Source organism: Eleutherodactylus coqui, chromosome 4 (genome assembly GCF_035609145.1).
Source record: "Eleutherodactylus coqui strain aEleCoq1 chromosome 4, aEleCoq1.hap1, whole genome shotgun sequence".
Classification (NCBI taxonomy): domain Eukaryota; kingdom Metazoa; phylum Chordata; class Amphibia; order Anura; family Eleutherodactylidae; genus Eleutherodactylus; species Eleutherodactylus coqui.
This window is the reverse complement of record NC_089840.1, coordinates 115720596-115730414: the sequence shown is the minus strand read 5'-3', so window position 1 is coordinate 115730414 and position 9819 is coordinate 115720596. Positions and strand designations below refer to the sequence as shown.

The window sequence follows — 9819 nt, the reverse complement described above, 5'->3', positions numbered from 1 at the left end:
AGAAAATACTGGAGGAAAATTCAATCCTTTGGAATGTAATATGACTGCAAACTTAATAAAGTAATACACTACATTTTTTACAAAATGATAACTACTATGCGTAAAAACATCCAGCTGGTAAAGATAGAGCATACGGTGTACATTCCGGCTGGACGTTTTTACACCGGCCAGAAAAGATAGTTCTGGAACTATCTTCAGCTGGAATATGGCGGCCGCTACCATAGACATCTATGGGAGCCTATGAGAGCTGCTGGAGAAGGAAGGTGGGAGGGAGTTTACTAGCGTGACTGCTAAATTCCCTCCCCTTTTCTCCACCTCTCCGCCCCTTGCTGGCTGTCTGCAATGGGAGAGGGTGGGATGGGTCAGAAGCTAGTGTGCTGAATTCCCACCCCACCCACTTGCCGGCAGCTCCCATAGGCTGGAACAGAGAGGCTGAGGGACTAGCTCTGCTGAGCTTCTGCCCTCTCCCCTTGTCGTAAGCTCAGCAAGGGGCGGAGGGGGGGCAGAGCTAAACTCCCACCCCCTGGTTGACGGTGTCCCGGGGCTGCTGCGTATATGCGCTGCAGCCTCGGCCATCTGAACGGGCATTAAAACAGGGTTTGCAGCTTTGACTTGGTTACGTCTGCCACTCGTTCACGCAATTTTCCGCCCCGCTGATGCTGTGACAAAGCCGGCCTACAATCGTCGCTCCCGTATGAATAAACCCTTAATCTGGAGGTAAATTGGACCTGTCATATCCTCTGGTCATCAAGGCCATTTGCATAATTTTGCAGCCCATCTCTGATGACTCAATCACTCCTCTTTTTCTGTACCCCCACCACAGACTTTCATTAGATTTAGCAGCTGGTGTTTTGGATCTCTGAAGTTGTGTCTCCTCTGCTCACTGTCAATGGGTCATCAGGTTTGTCTTCCTGCATGGACCAGCCCACTGAGAGTTCAATTCCTTAGCCTTTAATTAGAATGCCTAATTTGTGAGCGAATTACAGTGATGAAAAAAGTAAGTATACCCTATGGTTGAATACTATGGTTTACATATCAGGACATAATTTTAAAAAAATGTGGCTCTTAGAATGTTTAAATATTAGGTAAAAAGAACCTCAGATGAACAGCAACATGTGGCAAATTGCACCATGTCATTTTTAATTTAATCCCTTAGTGACCAGCCATATGGCTGGTCAGCTTTTGACAGCTTTCTAACCTGGAATATTCAGGTGTGTGTTAACACAATGCCAAGGAGGAAAGACATCAGCAATGATCTTAGAGAAGCAGCAAAAGTAAAAGGCTATTTCCAAACTATTTGCAGTCCATCATTCTACAGTTAGAAAAATTATCCCAAAAGGAAAACATTCAAGACAGTTGACAATCTTCCCAGAAGTGAATGTCCCAGTAACTTTATCTTAAGGTAAATAGAATTAGCAAAAATCCCCAGAGCTACAACTCAGGCTTTATTCCCACGAGTGTATATCAGCCGTCTGTTTTCACAGCGGGCCGATGCACGCTGTGATCTGATTCATTGGATTCCAATGCATCAAATCACATGGCCATATTTCTGAGATGTAAAAGCTCCCGGCCGGGTGTTTTTACGTTGTGCATAAAAGATAGTCCTGGAACTATCTTTTGAGCTTGAATACGTCAGCCCCTGCATGGGCTCCTATGTGAGCCCATGAGAGCGGCTGGAGGTGGTAGGGAGTTTAGCAGTGTGGCTGCTAAACTCCCTTTGCTCTCCTCCCCGCTTGCTCTTTGGAATGGTAGGGGGTGGGCAGGGGTGGAGCTAAGCACCACCATAGCCCCGCCTCCTCCCATTGCTGGCTGTGGACTAGGAGAGTCACCGCCCCGCCCCCTCCTATTGCAAATAACAAGTGGGGAGGAGAGAAGAGGTGAGTCTACAAAGGGGAGGGAGTGGAAAGGGGCGACAGCATGGTGACCTCGGCGTATATGCGCCGGGGCCTATGTCACGTGAATGGGCGCATAAACGGTAGTTATGTGCGCCCATTCACAATCTTCTACGGCCCAGATGGTGTCGTATATCTGCTGGCCGTGAAAACCCTGGCCAATATACGCTCGTGGGAAAGAAGCCTCAGACTCAGAAGGACTCGGTCCGCATGTTAAATGTTCATGACAGTACAATTACAAAAAGACTTAACAAGTATGGCTTGTTTGGAAGGCTTGTCAGGTGAAAATTCTTCTTTTTAAAAAGAACATGGCAGCATGAATAAAGTTTGCATCTGAACAAACTACAAGACTTCTGGAACAATGTCCTTTGTACAGAGGAGACCAAAGTAGAGATTTAGATAAGAGTGGTACAAAATTCCTCCAGAATGATGTGAGAGACTGATAAAGTCATAAAAAATGACTTCAATTTATTGCTGCTAAATGTGGTTCAACAAGCTATTGATTCATTGAGTGTACTTAATTTTTTACACACTGCTTTTGCAGATTGGCCTAGTTTATTTGCCAAGAATGTTTTCATTGTTGGAGGAGGAGGGGGATGTTTTTGAGGCACTACGTGTCCTCTCCATGTGTCCGTGGTTATATGCACCAGTAACCGCGTTGGTGGGAAACGGCCTCGCCACCATCATGTCTTTGGGAAGCCTCCGTTTCCACACCCTAGTGACATAGCATTAGCAGCAGTATAGGTAAAGCCCAGAATTAGTAACATTTCAGCGGTAGCATTAGGGACAGGCCCCAGTAACATATCACTAGTAGCATTATAGGGGGAGCACAGTATTAGTTCCATTTCAGTAGTAGTAGCAGTCAAGACAGGCCCCAGTAACAATTCCGAAGCAGCAGTATAGGGGGAGCACAGTATTAGTTCCATTTCAGTAGTAGTAGCAGTCAAGACAGGCCACAGTAACATTCCCGTTCCAGCAGGCCTACCCCTACCCCTCAGCATGGTGTATTACAAGTAGAGCAGAAACAGAACGCTGTAATTAAATGTGCCGCTTATTGGCCTGTGGTTGGAGGCTGACTTCGCTTACGGAACGCACAGCAGAGCCAGGAAACAATTTTGCGCATGCCTGTAGTGAGACGTAGGTGTGTATGACTGAGCTAGTGAAATTCACAGTGCAGAAGCAGTCAAGTGGCCAAAGGGCAGTGGTACGCCTTAAGTATTTTGCTTCAATTTTTTTAAATGGTGAGCTGAAACACCAGACAGATACTGTATGCAGCGTATATTATGTATACTGTTTCCCTCTGGCGCTATGACGGCGGTGATGTAACAGGCACAGCAGAGCCAGGAAACAATTTTGCGCACGCCTGTAGTGAGACGTAGGTGCGTATGAGTGAGCTAGTGGAATTCAAAGCGCAGAAGCAGTCAAGTGGCCAAAGGGCAGTAGTAGGCCTTAAGTATTTTGCTTCAATTTTTTTTAAATGGTGAGCTGAAACACCAGACAGATACTGTATGCAGCGTATATTATGTATACTGTTTTCCTCTGGCGCTATGACGGCGGTGATGTAATGGGCACCGCAGAGCCAGGAAACAATTTTGCGCACACCTGTAGTGAGACGTAGGTGCGTATGACTGAGCTAGTGGAATTCACAGCACAGAAGCAGTCAATTGGCCAAAGGGCAGTGGTAGGCTTTAAGTATTTTGCTTCAATTTTTTTAAATGGTGAGCTGAAACACCAGACAGATACTGTATGCAGCGTATATTATGTATACTGTTTCCCTCTGGTGCTATGACGGCGGTGATGTAACAGGCACAGCAGAGCCAGGAAACAATTTTGCGCACACCTGTAGTGAGACGTAGGTGCGTATGAGTGAGCTAGTGGAATTCAAAGCGCAGAAGCAGTCAAGTGGCCAAAGGGCAGTAGTAGGCCTTAAGTAGTTTGCTTCAATTTTTTTAAATGGTGAGCTGAAACACCAGACAGATACTGTATGCAGCGTATATTATGTATACTGTTTCCCTCTGGCGCTATGACGGCGGTGATGTAACGGGCACAGCAGAGCCAGGAAACAATTTTGCGCACACCTGTAGTGAGACGTAGGTGCGTATGACTGAGCTAGTGGAATTCACAGCGCAGAAGCAGTCAATTGGCCAAAGGGCAGTGGTAGGCTTTAAGTATTTTGCTTCAATTTTTTTAAATGGTGAGCTGAAACACCAGACAGATACTGTATGCAGCGTATATTATGTATACTGTTTCCCTCTGGCGCTATGACGGCGGTGATGTAACGGGCACAGCAGAGCCAGGAAACAATTTTGCGCACGCCTGTAGTGAGACGTAGGTGCGTATGACTGAGCTAGTGGAATTCACAGCGCAGAAGCAGTCAAGTTGCCAAAGGGCAGTGGTACGCCTTAAGTATTTTGCTTCAATTTGTTTAAATGGTGAGCTGAAACACCATACAGATACTGTATACAACGTATATTATGCATACTGTTTCCCTCTGGCGCTATGACGGCGGTGATGTAACGGAGACAGCAGAGCCAGGAAACAATTTTGCGCAAGCCTGCTGTAACGCTAAGCTGCGTATTAATTAGGACTACTACCCCCAACAGACACGCAGTACACTGAAGACGGTCACAGGCAGCCCAAATATAGTATTTTTCCCCAATTTTTTAGAAAAAGTCCACTGCCTATATAGAGAGTATATCTCTTTCACCTTTCCCACTGTCCCTGCCTCACCAGTACTGCCCCTATACTCTGTACAATGACTGCAGACTGAGGACGCAATGGTCTGCACGCCCGATATACAAAAAAAAAAAATTGTGCAACACTGCTAAAAGCAGCCTCAACAGTACTGCACACGGTCAGATGTGGCCCTAAGAAGGACCGTTGGGGCTCTTCAAGACAAATATAACACCTAACGCTCTCCCTATAGCAGCTAAAGCAAGACAGCACTTTCCCTGATCTATGTCAGAATGCATCTGTGGTGAGCCGCCGGCGGGGCAGATTTTAATACTCTGGTGACACCTGATCTCCCCAGCCACTCACTGCAGGGGGGTGGTATAGGGCTGGAACGTCACAGGAGGAAGTTGTAATGCTTTCCATGTCTTTCTATTGGCCAGAAAAGCGTGCAAATGTCTCAGAGATGAAAGTGAAAGTAACTCGAACATCGCGTGGTGCTTGTCTCGAGTAACGAGCATCTCGAACACCCTAATACTCGAACGAGCATCAAGCTCGGACGAGTACGCTCGCTCATCTCTAATAGCAACCTCTCTTCATACAGCGAGGGCATCAGCTGTTTATTACAGCTGACACCCGTGGGCAATAGCTGCAATCAGCTGTGCCACTGATCAGTGCTGACAGCGGCATTTAAATCCCATGAACAATGTTCAGTGGTCTCATACGGCCCCTGCAATGAGATCGCAGGGAGCCGTGTGAGTGTCATGTCAGCCTTGGGGCCTTTTGAAAGGCCCTAAGGCTGCCTTATCAGACTGACAATTAGGCCATCCCTGCAGGAGCGATCAAAGCATGGCTAGTTATGGCCCCCTAGGGGGGGCTAAAAAAAGTAAAAATAAGATCAATAAAGTTATACTAATTGTAAAAAAAAGGGAATAAAAGTTTAAATCACCCCTCAAAAGCCTTCATACAGCTATGTTGATGGATAAATAAAGAAGTTATTATTTTTCAAAAGGGGGGAGGAAAAAGCGAAAATGGAAAAAAAGGGCTGCGTCCTTAAGGGGTTAACAATGCCATTATCTCTGTGACAGGACTGAGTATGATTTTTTTTTATAGGCATGACTGTGGAGCACAAAAAACTAGCATGCAGATTCTAATGCTTCCACTGCAGCCAATTTTGAATTCATTGAATGGCTAAGCGCTGTGACCAATTAGAGGCAGCGCTCTGCTGTCATTCAATGGCTGAGAGCTGCCTCTGATTGGACCGAGCGCTCAGCCAATCAGACCCAGCGCTTTCTGGAGGCGGGGATTTTTAAATCCCCGGCCAGGGGAACATGCTTTAAAAGAGTGCCGGGGAGCCACGGAGAAGACGTGCAGTAGCTGGACAGCGCCAGAGAGGTGATGTATATATTTTTAAAATTTTTTTCAAGCAGCCTGGGCTTATTTTCAGGGAAAGGCTTATATTTTAAGGCCTTCTCCGAAAATCACTTCGGGGGTTGCCTGCACCCTATTGCTTTCAATGGGGTGGCAGCAGTGCCGACCACATTGAAAGCAATGGGAGAACATCACGATCCTCTGCCACAGCTGTGAAATGGATGTGTGAACACTGTATAGGAAACCCATGGTTCTAATAGATGCACTTTTTTTGCGCACATAGGCATGCACAAAAAATGCTTGTCTGACTTCGGCCTGAGAATCATCTCTTTTTCTACCTTTTGTCCCCTGAACCTGGAATCTACACCTGTCATGCCCAGTGAGCTCGATTTCCTCCTACTCTTTCCTTGTTAACAAAAATGTGGGACAAAAACAACTATCCCTGAGTTTTGTGTACCTACCCCCGTGCCCTGACCGGAAGTTGACATATTCACCTGTCCCTGCACTATGCTCCTGGATGCCACTGCATGCAATTTCCTGATGCTGTCTGGGGTGGTACCTGGGAGGGAAGGAAAGTACAAAAATAGGGAAAGGTAAGTATGTAACACACCTAGGACATTTGCAAGCTCATTTGGGAAGACTCCTCTTTGTCAAGAGAGTTGGCAAGTATGCCCACATATGAAAGTTATTATACTTAAAGGCAATTTCAAATCTCTACATCACAGAATAATTCGGGAGTACAAATTTGCAACCATCTTTGATACTCTAAAAAACGGACTAAACCTCAGAGGGGGCTTTTGTGTGCAGTAGGTTTCTGGCTTGGCTGGTGAGAGGTATTTGTAGGCTTAGGCCCAAGAAACATGTATGCTGAAAGGTAGGAATTAGAGATTCTGCATTCTCCCTCTTCTCGAATAACTGCATTCTCGTCAGAGCAGGCTCGGGGAGGGGGGGGGGGGGGGGCGGCGGTGGGGAGAGAGAGAGAAAAGTCTCACTCTCCCCCCCGCTCCCACCCACTCATCACTAGTAGGAACCCATCCTTTCCAGGTTATAATTAACCCACCTAGTATTAGTGTTAGGACCCATCAGAAAGCGTGGTCACTTGGACGTTGGTGGATGAGCCAATATACTTTGATCAAACTATATATTAAGAAACTTTCATTTTTTAATGTGGCTAGAATATGTATTACAGTTATGCATTTTTCTGATAAAACATGTATTTGAGTGCTGTTGTGATGTGTTTCTGCTTGTATTGTTTATTTGCAGCCATGTACAGATGAGGATGAGATCGAATGACAGACACAGCCCAAGAAAAGATTAGATATGGCTAGTATATGCATTATACTTATGTATTTTTCTGATAATAAATGTATTTGACGATTTTGTGCTTGTGTCTGGACACATAGGAGTGAGAGCTTATACCCTGCCTTAGCTGTGGAGTGGCACACTACCCCCACTGCTGTTGTGATGGTCTGGGGGGCCATCATGTGAGACAGTCTGTCACCCCTGGTAGAGATACAAGGAATAATGACAGCTCAGCGATATGTTCAGGATATCCTGTAGCCACATGTGTTCTTCTCATGACAGAGACATTTTCCATCAGGATAATGCTCTGTTGCTCACAGCAAGGGTGTCACAGGGATATCTCCCCAACATTGCCACACTTCCGCGGCCTGCCCAGTCTTCAGGTTTATAACTAGAGATGAGCGAGCGTACTCGGATAAGCGGTACTCGCTCGAGTAATTGGCTTTATCCGAGTACCACTGTGCTCGGGGCTAAAGATTCGGGTGCCGGCACGGAGCGGGGAGCTGCAGGGGAGAGCGGGGAGGAACGGAGGTAAGATCTTTCTCTCCTTCTCTCCCGCCCGCTCTCCCCTGCTCCCCGCTGCAACTCGCCTGTCAGCCGCAGCGGCACCCAAATCTTTAGCCCCGAGCACAGCGGTACTCGGATAAAGCCAATTACTCGAGCGAGTACCGCTTATCCGAGTACGCTCGCTCATCTCTATTTATAACCAATAAAATATGTATGTGACAATCTGGGACACCAACTTCAATAGCCTACATGTTTATACAAGCTAGAGGCTCAGATACAGCACGTGTGGAGTGATATGCTGCAGGTTACCATATGCAACCTGTATGCCTCCATGCCCACCCGTATCACATCAGGCATCCAAGCTATAGGTGGCCCAATAGGGTACTAGAGCCTCCTTTCAAGTGTTCATTTTCTGCAATAAATTATCCTTCTGCCCTCATATTGTAATCACTTATTTAAATCAATGTTACAATCACACAGGTTTAGTTTCATTCAACTCCTTTCAGGTGCTTGATTGTTTGACAGTGAGTGTATATTTCAGACAGGATTAGACATAGCATATTGAACATGAAAAGACAGACCAGCATTTCAGTTAAGCATGCTTTAATATATTTTTGGACCAACTAATAATAATTATGCTCCTTAGAATTATAAAGCATTGTATTATATAAAAACTTTTATCCTTTCAGAAGCCCACATAGAAGATTTGTAATTGGTCCTACTACGTCCCCAAGCAGATCTCTGTTTTCTTCACTTTCCTCCCTTTCGTGTACATTTTCTTCCTCGTTCTCCGCTTCTTCCTCTCTTTTCCTGTCGGGAGACAGCATACATTCAATAAAACATTATGCTAATTGTTCCTTCATTGTCAATTAATATTATATTGGCATTTATTTGTTGTCTATTTTTCTGGTGCAGCTTTGAAGTACAGCGATCTCCGTAGGCCATGATGATCTGGTGACACTAGAAATAAGTAGCAAGTCACCGTTAAGGGAAGACTTAGTAAAGTCCTGCAAAGGAGACTTAAAGGGGTTGTCTCGAGGAAGCAGTGAATTTTTTTTTTTGCCCAGTCCCCCTTATTAAGCATACATTACTAAGCCCCCCTGTAAATGACTTTTCTAGCTGGTTTGTACTTACAGTTCCAGCGTTTCAGCAACTTATAAAAAGTTTCCCCAAGATGGCCGCCGGCTCTTTTCCCTTCGCTTGCTGTAGCCCGACGTGCGCGCTCCCGAGATGCTACCAGCTGTGTCTCCCTGACAACCAGACGCCCCGCAGCCGCCGACCGGACCCCGGGATTGAACGCGGCCGACCAGTCACCCACCGCCAGGCAGCAGGTAACCGGCGCTAGGCCCCGGCTCCCCCGCGCTAGGCCCCGGCTCCCCCACGCTAGGCCCCGGCTCCCCCGCGCTAGGCCTCGGCTCCCCTGCGCTAGGCCCCGGCTCCCCCGCGCTAGCTCCCGGCTCCCCCGCGCTAGCCCCCGGCTCCCCCGCGCTAGCCCCGGCTTCCCCGCGCTACGCCCCGGCTTCCCCGCGCTACGCCCCGGCTTCCCCGCGCTACGCCCCGGCTTCCCCGCGCTATGCCCCGGCTCCCCAGCGGTAGGCCCCGGTTCCCCAGCGGTAGGCCCCGGTTCCCCAGCGGTAGGCTCTGGGGCCACAGCGGTAGGCCCCGGGGGCCCAGCGGTAGGCTCCGGGGCACAGCGGTAGGCTCCGGGGCCACAGCGGTAGGCTCCGGGGCCCAGCGGTAGGCTCCGGGGCCCAGCGGTAGGCTCCGGGGCCACAGCGGTAGGCCCCAGGGCCCAGCGGTAGGCTCCGGGGCCCAGCGGTAGGCTCCGGGGCCACAGCGGTAGGCTCCGAGGCCACAGCGGCAGTCCGTCACGCGTCACCCCCGTCAGTCTGAGAAGAGAAGAGAATATCTTCTGTATGGCTCATATTTAATGCACGATGTACATTACAAAGTGCATTAATATGGCCATACAGAAGTGTATAACCCCACTTGATTTCGCGAGACAACCCCTTTAAAAGGGTTGTTCAAAATGAGAAAGAAAGGGTCTTATTTTGTGGACTGGAGTAGCCCTGTTTCT

The 9819-nt window shown here is 47.7% G+C and overlaps 1 long non-coding RNA gene across 1 annotated transcript; it reads left to right on the top strand.

Moving 5' to 3' along the window:
• Nucleotides 1-704: 704 nt before the first annotated feature.
• On the top strand, nucleotides 705-8577 carry LOC136624712 (uncharacterized). The gene is made up of 3 exons (XR_010792398.1): nucleotides 705-997; nucleotides 7197-7256; nucleotides 8432-8577. It is a non-coding gene; the product is annotated as an uncharacterized lncRNA (long non-coding RNA).
• Nucleotides 8578-9819: the final 1242 nt, after the last annotated feature.